This window comes from Myxine glutinosa, chromosome 10 (genome assembly GCF_964187855.1).
Source record: "Myxine glutinosa chromosome 10, kmMyxGlut1.1, whole genome shotgun sequence".
Taxonomy (NCBI): domain Eukaryota; kingdom Metazoa; phylum Chordata; class Myxini; order Myxiniformes; family Myxinidae; genus Myxine; species Myxine glutinosa.
The window spans coordinates 107,182,525-107,195,129 of record NC_136270.1 but is presented as its reverse complement, the minus strand read 5'-3'; positions in this window follow the sequence as shown (position 1 = coordinate 107,195,129).

Sequence of the window (12,605 nt, the reverse complement as noted above, 5' to 3'; positions counted from 1 at the left end):
CAAGTGATCCAGGACCTGCGACAACTGCCAACCGATGGGCCGACAGGTCAACAGGCCCTGCCCCTGGGCGAACCCCTCAAACATCCGGAAATGCCCCGGACACGACCCAGAAAAAGGCCGAGACAGCGGGAGGGACCGCCCTTCCAACCGCGCGACGGACGGCCCCAGAAAAAAGAATTAAAAATCCCGCGCCAGCAGGCGACCCGGGTCCTCAGCCACGAATAACTCCATGAGAGTACATGCAAATGCAGACATACATACAAACACCGGGCAGGGGACACCCTTCCCACCCAAGGACGGGCTCATCTTCACAACCCTCCTACTCCTGCGCTCTGCTCGGGTACCCCAGAAGAAAGTGAAAATTAATCTTTCTAGAGCCCGTCCCACCGCAGGAGGAGGTGGGGAGATTCTCGCCAAATATAACAACTTACCGATCAAAACATTCTTGATCACTAAATTTCGCCCCTCCATGGTTAGGCGACGAGACCGCCAAGAAGCGACCTCCAATTCCAATGCCCCAATGACCATTCGCCAGTTCTCAGCGGCCATGCCGCCTGGGTCAAAGCAGACCCCGAGGATCTTTAATCGATCTCTCCGCTCCGTGTACGGGCAAGGGGGGCCGGAGCCCATCCTGTGCCGACCAAAGTGCATGACCTCACTCTTCTGAGGATTGATTTTAGAAGAGGAGGCCAACCCAAAACGCTCGCAGAGACCCACCAGTCTGCACATGGCGACTGCATCGGTGACAAACACCGACACGTCGTCCATGTACAGACTCACCTTTAGGCGCTCCCCATGGGTTCCGGGAATCCACAACCCAGGGAAGGATGGGTCCGCTCGCAGTGCACAAGCAAACGGTTCAATACAAAGGACAAAAAGGACTGGTGACATTGGGCAGCCCTGCCTGACCCCAGAACCGACTGGGAAGGCTCCCGAGAGGTGTCCGTTGACCAAAACACAGGCTTCAACGTCCCTATACATCAGGTCCACCCAATGCATCAAATTTGGCCCAAAGCCAAAACGGTCCAAAACGGCCATCATGTATTCATGTGACACTCTGTCGAAAGCCTTCTCCTGGTCCAAACTGACTATGCTCAGTGGGAGGCCTCTCTCCTCCGCTAGCTGGATCGCCTCTTGAACCAGGCCCAGGCTGTCGGACACTCTGCGTCCCGGAACAGCACAAGTCTGGTCCGGGTGCACGAGGTCCACCATGACACCGTGCACCCTCTTAGACAGCACCTTTGTTAGTATCTTGTAGTCGACATTCAACAAAGTGATCGGGCACCAGTTGGACAGATCCTCCCGATCACCCTTCTTGTGCACGAGGTTTACGACGCCCCGGCGCATCGAATCTGGAAGCCTCGCAGAGGTGGCTAGCTCCCTCACTACCTGCAGATAGTCCTCGCCAAGGACGTGCCAAAGGCGGCGATAAAACTCCACGGGCAGGCCGTCGTCACCCGGGGTTTTATTCGCGGCCAAATCCCTAACAGCGGAGGTCAATTCCTCCAGGCTCACCGGCTCCTCCAACCGCTCCCGCTGTTCGGGGCTCAAACGATTCCTCAGATGGCCGAGAACGTCGGCCATCTGGATTTGGTCAACCGGTCGTTTTTCAAAAAGCCTGGAGTAATAGTCCTCCACTGCTTCAGTAATTTGGTCCGGATCCGAAACACGGCCTCCCCCCACATTAACCTGGGCCAAACCGCCCCTCCGCCTGGCACATCGTTGAAAGAAGAATCTGGTACACCTTTCGTTCCACTCCAATGCCTGCACCTTGCTCCGGAAGATGACGGCCCTCGCCCTGGCTTCGAGGAGGCTAAAAATCCTCCCCTTCACCCGGCGGATTTTCTCTGACACGTCCCTCCCTTCGCAAAGTTTCTTATGCAGGCGCTGGAGGTACGCCTGCATGCGCTTCAAACGCTCTCGTTTCCCCGCGGCCCTCATTCGCCCGGCCGTTCAGAAAAACCCTATGGTCCTACGTTTCACCTCCTCCCACCAGGCTGCCGAGGTAGGGAAGAGGCACCTGACCGTTTCCCACTCCCTATACTTCCGAACGTAGGCACGCACTAAACTGTCATCCTGCAAAAGGTGACAGTTAAGCTTCCAGAGTCCAGAACCCCGGGGACGCACCCCATTTAATTCAATACCCAGAGACAAACGACAGTGATCTGAAAATGCCACCGCGTGAAGTACCAGGTCCGGGTCGCCAAAATTTGGTGTCAAAAGAATGTAATCAATCCTAGCCCGACTGGTACCAGCCGCATCGGTCCGGGTGACCTCATTCCTTTCCGCACCCGTGTCCCTCAACCTAAAATCCTGAACAAGCCCTTTAAGGGCCCGCGCCGATGACTCCAGGGGCAACCTGTCCAAACTTATATTAAAATCTCCCCCGACGATCACGGGGCCAGAGGTGGAGAGGAGGGGCCCCAACTGGCGCAGGAGCTCCACTCTTTCTCCCACCGTCGTAGGAGCGTACACATTGACCAAGGTCAGTGGGGTCGAGGACACCACCACCCTGAGCACGGCCAATCGCCCCGGGATAATTTCTTCTAAACTAAGGACCTCGACATTCGGGCTCTTAATAAGGAACCCTAATCCTGCCGCCCTGTTAGTGTAGCTGCCGGACCAATACAACTCTCCATACCGCCAATTTGCACGGAGGTATCCATACTCACCGTGCGGAATATGGCATTCCTGCAACAGGCAGACATCCCATTCAAAATTGCGCAGTTCTTCAAAAATAGCGATCCTCCGGACCGTGGTACGGACTCCCCGTACATTTAAACTCGTTAGTTTAAAGCTCATAGGTGTTAGTGTATTAATCACCAACACTAGTGCAAACCACGAAAGGGGAGTCATAGGACTTATGAAGCTCCTCCCTCCTTGCCAAGACACGACGAGCTACCATTCTTCCTCCCCCTGCGGTTCTTCCCGCAGCCGGGAGCCACGAGGGTGCCCGGGAGCCAGTCCCCATCTATGCAGACATTCTCCCCGGGTAGCAGGGAGAGGTCCTCCTCCTCGGGGGTCAAATAAATTACCCCCCCTCGCCCGCCACCCGGGGAAGAAAGCCACCAGTCCTCCGCCAGCAAACCCTCCTTGAGGCCCATGGCCACAGCTGCCCCCGGAGGAGGGGTAAGGTCAACGGGTGGGGAACGACTCATGGGGGAACGGGAACGTGAGCGTTCAGGGGAAGACGGCATTCGGGCCCTCCCCCGGAGACCTGCTGCGGCCAACCCCGACTGCGCCCCACCCCTACCACGAGCAGGCGATCCCCCAGGCCTGGATGGGTCGCTTGATGCACGGGGGGCTCTACGCCCCACAGGGGTTTTCTTCTTTGACGTTCTTGTGTTCTTTCCCTGTGGGGCTTTGCCCAGAGGAGCTTTCCCTTTGTCCTGGCCCCTCCTCCTTTTCGAAGCTTTTCGAAGCAGCTCATCAGAGAGCTCCGCGCAGCTTCGTCTCTCTCAGCCAGACCCCACCAAGCGCCGTCTCCAACCCAAGTCGACTCTCTCAAAAGGCTCACGCTGGCGCTTATATTACGCGCTTCCAGATCAATACGCGCTTCATAGAGCCACGCCCATGATGGTATTTCGTCAGCCCTGGTTGGCTGGTAACGGCTCGCTGGCTCCACCTCTAATGGTGCGTCGACGTGCCACACCTTGTTCTTGTGGTCCCGCCCCCTTATTCCTCGGCTTTGAGACCGCGTGCGCAATGGCGGTTTGGGGCCAACAACCGAATCAAGGCAAGGAGCAGCGAACGCCGCCCGACTGCTACTTTGAAGCGCGGGTGAGACGATTGGGGAAATTGAAAGGGGCCTATCTTATTTGATTAATGCAACGCAGATTCGACTATTGGGAACAGATCCTTAACTGAAACACATAATAATGAAATAACTACGGAGATGTCCTATGGATCGCTACGTGTTGTACATGGACTAACTAGGGTGCGATCTTTAACAAGCCAATTGATGGGGATATTTACAGGGGAACATTTATAAGGGAAACATTTACTAAAATATACTAGTGAAGGTTCTAAAAACCATAACAATATATATATACGTATGTATATGTATGTATAGGTAAATTTCATTGTTAAATAAAATCATCGCAAATATTAAGAAGTATCTTTCTACTTTGCTGAAATGGTTTCATGGTTGCTCCTTTCTCCTACATCACGTGTGTATTTACATCAAGGGTATTGCGTTTAAATTTGATGCGCATTATCACTCACTCAAAAACAAGCTGAAGAGTGAAGTTGCATTCATGGGTAAGATAGGATCTTGCATCCTGGATGCAGAAAGAGGGATTCGTTAAGGAATGATAAGAATGGGTAATAAGAGGTTGAGGTTGAGGGAAATTGAACAATGTATGCAACTTAATTTGCAATTGCTGACTGGATGAGGAAGGAAAAGGAATGAAGAACATTACTTTCAATTTATTTAAGCTGAAAATAAGTATCATGATAATTGTGTTTTGCTTGGAGAATGATACAGATAAATGAATGAGGGAAAAGGTCTATAATCCATAGGAAAAGGTCAGGGCCCATATTTGGACTAATTGGTATCATCACTATCATCACGAGGTAACACACTTTATTACATATTTTGATTAACTACATGTATATATGTAGTTTTTTTTTATTGTAGCTTAGAGTCAGAATCCACAATTTTGCTCGCAGTCTTGAACGCCATTTCATGTAAATTGTTTGTCATTCATGATTGTAAGTTGTCAAAAACACATATTTGTTCGCTTTGAGACTGTGCCAGTGTGCCACACAAAAGGTAATGAAGTACCACTTTAAATTTCAAAGCAAATTCCCATAAAAAAATCTAAGTTTGGTATGAAGTGGTATTGTATAATTAAAATATAAAATATTATGATGAAAAAAATATATTTTAATTAAAATATTATAATGAAATAATGCCTCCGGCCACGTTCAGGGGCGGAGGCATAAAAAACACAAAATATCCCATTGTAGCATTTTGACATTTGGTCTGTTTTGCATTTACATCTGAATCTAGGGCTGATAATGCTGAAAACTCCCATACAGATACATTGTGTATTTGTCCCATACAGATACATCGTGTATTTGTCCCAAAGAGATACATCGTGTATTTGTCCCAAACAGATACATTGTGTATTTGTACCAAACAGATACATCGTGTATTTGTCCATTGTTTACTATTGTCCTGATAACTTGGATTTTTTGCATTCAAGTAAATATGATTCAAGTACATATTCAAGTACATATTCAAGGACATATTCAAGTACATAACACTGATGTGTGCCAATGTTTGTCTTGCATGCAAGTTACATACAGCTCAACTATGACCTTTTGATCAATGTAAAACTAGAGAGTTCGTAGACCAACTTACCCTATGTTATCCTTACTATAATTCACGGACGTGTGTGTGTGTGTGTGTGTGTGTGTGTGTGTGTGTGTGTGTGTGTGTGTGTGTGTGTGTGTGTGTCACTCGCTACTCCTACAGTTCTGGAACCATTACATCTAAACATGGTAAATAGGATCAGCATGAAGACAGCATTTAATGTATCGGGGTGTTTTTATCTTTAGAGGGGGGATGGTGGATGTCATGTGTCTAGCCCCACGGAGCTCGATTTTTCATATTTCTTTTCATTTTTAAAAAAATTTTTTTTTTTTCATTTCATTTTTCACCGAATTTTCGGTATTGTGTAGCTAACTAACCTCATAACTGATTAAACATTATTTTCTATCTCATTTCAAGGTCAGTAACCTTCGTTTAGACATTTCCGGGCCTGGCCGGTCCGGGCCTGTTTCGGTTATAGTCCGTCCTTTGTCATTGAATACCGCTCGCTCGTGAACCATCGTCGTCTCCTGACTTGTTTATATATTTTTTCCATATTTTGCCAATACCGTATATACTCTATACTGTCAGGTATAATATGCTGTCAGTTGCCTACATACACTGCCCAAAATAAAGGTATGCGTCAGAAGAGCGTGTCGCATGCTCTGAACAAGATCGCCCATCGGGCAGGTACTCTGCTAGTGGATGCAACGGTCATATTAAAAATTAAATCCGGAAGTGTACCTCCATTGATGCAGTGTCTTATACACGGCCTTATTTAACATGTCCACGTATTGCAAAATGGGAGGTTTTTGGAAGAGGCGATGAGGCGATTTCTGTACTACAGCGTTCAAGTATATACAGTGCATTCAGAAAGTATTCAGACCCCTTCACTTTTTTCACATTTTGTGATGTTGCAGCCTTATGCTGAAATCGTTTAAATTCATTTTTTCCCTCATCAATCTACACTCAATACCCCAAAATGACAAAGAGAAAACAGGATTTTAGAAAGTTTTGCAAATTTATTAAAAAGAAAAAACTGAAATATCACATTTACATAAGTATTCAGACCCTTTGCTATGACACTTGAAATTTAGCTCAGGTGCCTCCCATTTCTCTTGATCATCTTTGAGATGTTTCTACACCTTGATTGGAGTCCACCTGTGGTAAATTCAATTGATTGGACATGATTTGGAAAGGCACACACCTGTCTATATAAGGTCTCACAGCTGACAATGCACATCAGAGCCAAAACCAAGCCATGAGGTCGAAGGAACTGCCTGCAGAGCTCAGAGACAGGATTGTGTCGAGGCACAGATGTGGGGAAGCCTACAAAAATATTTCTGCTGCATTGAAGGTTCCCAAGAGCACAGTGGCCTCCATAATTCTTAAATGGAAGATGTTTGGAACAACCAGGACTCTTCCTAGAGCTGGCCGCCCGGCCAAACTGAGCAATCGGGGGAGAAGGGCCTTGGTAAGAGAGGTGACCAAGAACCCGATGGTCACTCTGGCTGAGCTCCAGAGATCCTGTGTGGAGATGGGAGAAACTTCCAGAAAGACAATCGTCACTGCAACACTCCACCGATCTGGGCTTTATGGCAGAGTGGCCATCGGGAGTACTTGACAATGAGCCGTTTAATTATCATTTTTTCCATTGAGTGGTTTCGGAGATATAGAGGTGCAACGTTTTCCCCATATGGGCAGCTGTCCAGCCAACGGGTGTAAAGCAGTGTGGTGGAGTCAAGGCAGCTGAAACCTGACCCATGTCTAGCAAGTCTACAAAGGGCAAACTCCATAAAATTTTTGATGTCAATTATATATGGTAATGATGATGTCAAGGTACCTTCATTATGACGTCATAATTCGACAAATACAATGCTTGATCCGATCAGTATGAAAAAAATATATATTTCTCTGCAACAGTTAGTCCGATGGACACGACATTTTCCCCATAGGCGTGCCTCCTCCTGCAGAACTTTTTTATGATAATTATGATGTCATAGGTCATGTGGTACAGGTGCCATGTGGTGGTAATCCGAGTTGTTAGGGTTAGGGTTATGGAAGGGCATCTGGCCATAAAACATTGCTTCAAAAAGGGGACCACGGGGCCCAAAAAAGCCCAAAACCCCCGCAGAAATGGCCTTAAGAGGCGGTTCATTTACCCGTTTAGAAGCTTTTAAGACTTTTACACCTTATAATGATTTAAACACACCCCGTTGTGCCATTGAAATAACACCAGGTGGGGTTGACTCAGCCTGTCATCCTTCCAAAGTCAGCAAAATGAGTACCAGCTTACTGGTAACAGGGGCACTGCATCAACGGCACAGCTGCGCTCCCATCAGTGATGCAACCAGCAATCACAAGCTGATGACATCCATTGTTGATATTATGTGTCCGACTGTAAGAAATGATTTTTACAAAACACAAGGCGTTTCAAAGCTAACAATGCAATGAACGAAATATGTGTTGTTAATCCAAATAGTGTATGTGTAGCATGTTTCATGCCCTTGTTGATGTTAAAATTGACATGTATGCTTCATTGTTTACCTGCAGGTACATTATTGAGCCACTCAAATGAGATCCATACCATGTCTTTGTTGTCCAGGGTGGCCTGAAAGTACGGGCAGGAATTTGGAATTGGTCCAGGTGCTGATAATGACTTGCAAACTCTTCGTGTAGACACCAGGGGCCAGCAATCGGTGCTATTACTATTAGACAGGTTCCCAGGAGTTTAATGTCCTATACTGACAGACAGCACACTTTTAATGCATCCCTTGCCTGCAAAGCGGCAGTCTGACAGTTTATAATTGGGTCGAGAATTAAACCCAGACTAGAGGGTTCAAGTGCAGGTGTACTACTACATCCGCTCCATCCTGTCCGCCTGCTAACAATACCCTGTTGCCATGACGACTATTCAGGATAAACGTGGCAGTGAAACCAGTTTGATGTTATTGCCATCCTAACTAATTGCCATCACACTCAAAAGCTAATACTATAAGGAGATTAGACCTTTTATTCCTTACGTTTGATTAATCTACATTCATTATTAACCCGTCCCCTGCACAGCAGGAGACGGTTATTGTTATCACTGCTGTGTGTCTGTCCGTCTGTCCGTCTGTGTGTGTGTCTGTACGGGCCATATCTCTTTTTTTTTTCTTCTTTTTTTACCATTTGAGCTATTGTTATCAAATTTTCAACAAAGCTTTATTATGCTAATACGGAGAAGTCAAATGAAGAATTTTGTCAAAAGGTCAAAGGTCAACGTCACACAAAATCATCAATTTTCATCCAATTGACCTGAAATTTAAATTTACAATTTGAGTTTTGTCATCAAATTTTCAACAAAGCTTTATCATGGGAAAATATGGAGAAGGCAAATTAATAATTTGGTCAAAAGGTCAAAGGTCAGCATCACATAAAATCGTCAATTTTCATCCGATTGACCTGAAATTTTAAGCATTTGCATATCGGGTCACTGAATTGGTTCATCAATGAAAAGCTAGAAACTGCTTTTTTTTTTTAGATCAAAAGGTCAAAGGTTGCATAGAATCACCAATTTTCACCCGATGGACCTGAAGTTTATAGAATTTGCACATCGGGTCACTGAATTGGTTCACCAATCAAAATGCAGGAGTCGATTGTTTTTTTAGATCAAAAGGTCAATGGTCAAGGCTGCATATAATCATCAATTTCCATTTTGTATCTTTCTTTAAACTGTTTTCGTGATTTTGAGCTTACGGAATAAGAAGATGATGTCTAAATACAAACAGATGCGGATGGGCTTTGCTTTTTCACATGCTTTCTAGCTTCATTTTAAATGCATTTCCTGATGTGAAACTACCTTCAGGTGTAAACTCAAGCAGATTCATTCTGCCGTTGGTACTCCATCAATGCATTGGTAAGTGGGGCCTTCAAATCAAGAGAAGGCACTCGGCCATCTTGCTCCAAGGCAAGACAAGGCATTTGAGGGCCCGCGTGCAGTAATCAGCTTCATAACCCTTTTCTTCCCATATCTTAAAAGTACAGAGACTGCCATGATTCGGAATTAGTGTTGTTGCCCACCAGGAAGCAGATTATTCTGGGCACTCAGATTATGGCCTCCTTTTTTATTATTACTTTCCAAAGCCACATGGGATCTTTAGCAGACATGACAGCTGGCTTACTGCCCCTTAAAATGGAGCAGTGCCCTTTTTGACGTAATCTCTGGTTGAGGAGCCCCAAATGACATTTTGAAGTTTGGTCTTATTTCGAGAGAGTCAAATAGATATCCAGGACGTGCCACTGTTAGTATGCAAACCCTGAGACATCTTTTCAGGCCGGACATCCACGGCACCCTTATAGTTCGATCATATATAGCTAATGAATGAATAAATTAGTTGATTGATGGGTAATTCGTTCCTGGCTTTCAAGTGGCATCTAAATGTAGGATTCTTGTTTTCACCTCGCATCTTAAAAGTTTATAAACATTGAAAATACGACCATACTCGGTGGTGTAATCAAACTTGGCGGTGTATTTTAGTAACTAGCAACGGTACCCGCCCTATGGGCGGGGCTTCAATTGGGAGGCCCAAATGAAAAGGCTAAATATCAGAAATTGAAGGCTATTTTTCTTTTAAAGGATTTTTATAAACATCCGTTAAATCTCGATCGGTGCAGCCGTTTGTGCGGCACCCGGCAAAATAACGTCATGCGGGAGCAAGTATCAGCAGGATGTGGCAGTGTGGTAGTCCACGTTTCTGATCCTCCTTCATGCCGAAGTAGCCCACCACTTCTCCAAGCATTCCGCTCTTCAGATCCACCATGAGAGATTTAAGCTTGATACTGAAGACGCGTGCAGTTAGTACTCCCGATGTCATATGTACTCCCGATACGTGTTTCCTTCATTTTAAAAACTACCAAATCAACAGTTAAAAGGATTTTGAGCCGATAGGTGTTACGGCCTTGGCAAGATCGATGGAGACAGCGATCTGTTAGTATATACACCACCCAAATAGCTATGTGGAATTCTCTCATGTAGAGATTAAACGTCGTTTGAACTTTGGCCGAGGTCATTATTTACTTTTAATGATGTTTATATACGAATGATGTTTAATGATGTTTATATTGGTTTTGGGTCGTCCTTTCCGCATATCTCGTGGGATTGTGAGTTGGAGAGATGACCGTGATGGCAGGAGGGGGTTGGAATTCTCCCAAGCAGGGATTCAACCCGTGTCCTTATAAAAGGTCTTTGTCCGAGGTCACCGAGTCCGATCGTTGCAGCTGTGCAGTGATCGGTGCAGCCGTTTGTGCGGCACCCGGGAAAACAACATCATCACAATGGAAACATCGTCACAATGAACGTTATGCGAACGCGAATGTTATGCGGGAGTCCAAACCTGAGAATGCTGAAGACCAAAGCTGAAATTGGGAAAACTAAATAGCCTATTTTACTCCCAGGGGTCCCAGGATTATCCACCCAAAATATCGTTGCGATCGGTTCAGCAGTTTTTACAGTACCTTCGAACGGACAGACAGACAGACGGACGCACATTTGGTGAATTATAGTAAGATGGTTGGAGCGTCCGTTCTGAGTCTCGGAGGTCGGCGGTTCAAACCCCAGCCGAGTCATACCAAGGACTTTAAAAATGGTGTGTGCTACTTCCTTGCTTGATGTTCAGCATTTAATAGGATGTCGATCATGGACAATCCCCATTTGGTTGGCATCCATGGGGAGGAGGAAATTTCTCCTGAGGAAATGCCCCGCTGAGTGCGGTGAGAAAAGCGACGCCATTGTTGTGACGTCACTGGTACCCAGAGTATCCCAGGGAGTAGTAACAGCACTTCCCTTAAGCTCATTGGCTGTTAAGTGTTTGTCTCGTCAGTGCGTGTGTCCATGTGTCTGTGTGTGTGTGTGTGTGTGTGTGTGTGTGTGTGTGTGTGTGTGTGTGTGTGCGTGTGCATGCCTGTGTGTGTGTGTGTGTGTGCGTGTTTCTCCGTGTGTGCGTATGTGTGTCAGCTCCACGTATGTGTGTCAGCTCCACGTATGTGTGTCAGCTCCATTACATCCTAATAACCTGCATAAAAATTCAAAACAAAATACCATCAACGACTCGTACCGCTATCCAATTTCCCATCCTCTAAGGGGTTTATTTAAGCTATGCATGAGTTCCATTGTAAAAGGTCATGCCGAGGATTGAATTGCAACTTTTTATCAGTACAGTTCACTCCTCTTTTGCAGCACTTCTGCTGATCCCTGCTGTGAGTGTGTGGGAAGGAGTTGTCACACCATGACCCGGGTTCGGCCTGCAGGATGAATAAGCTGTGATCCTCCATCCTACCCTGATATCACATTAATAATAGTGTTATCATTGCTGCAAAAACACAGCACTTCCTGAATTTAATACATTTTCTGAATCCTCGGGGTTGAAACTAATACTGGAAAATATTGTTTCTTTCAATATTTGAAATAATTTCCAGGATGATATTGAAAAAGGAAGGAAAATGTTCATTCCTTCCTGAAGACTCCACAACCTCTTTTACTCCTCTCTCGGCTCCTAAACTTCTCCCCCTAACCCTCATAAGACATTTTCAAATAATATGGTGGAACCATTTTGCATGTTTTAATAATTTAATTGCTCTCTGGTGGCAGAGAAGTGACGTCATTAAATGCGATTATTTATGGTGTTTTGACAGGCAGTGAAAGTTGTCAGAACGAGATTGTCTTTAATGATGTTGGCATCATATGAATTGGCAGACAAGTGAAGGTACAGAGTATGTAGGAGCACTGCCATGTTGTTGTGACTGACTAATGCACACCGATGACAGCAAGGTGGGGAAGGATCAGCTCCACCCCGTGAGCTGGATAATGCATGTTTGATTTTGAAGTGTAGGCCCCGGTGTACTTGTGCACACGTACTAGTGGGTTGTGCACATTGTCAGGAGATACCGGGGTACTGCACATCACATCCAAATGTAATGAACATCGGCTTTATACAAGGTGAGCCAATATAAAAACTCTTGCATGAACTTCATACAGGGTGAGGTCTTGCAGTGCCTGCCCTGTCCATGTTTTGTCCCCCTGAGGTATCCGTAGGGCTCACACAGTCCACCAATAAACCCGTTCTAGTGAAACTACCTAAATCCAGGATCACTGCTCACTCACTTCCACTCATTTGATCCTCTTTTTCCCCACCTGTGGACTCAACTTCCACATTCTCTTCAATGTCGTTCTTCCCTCCCGGTCTTCAAGACAGCTCTTCACTACCATCTTAGATCGTCCCCAATCCAAAACCATGATTTATTTTTCTGC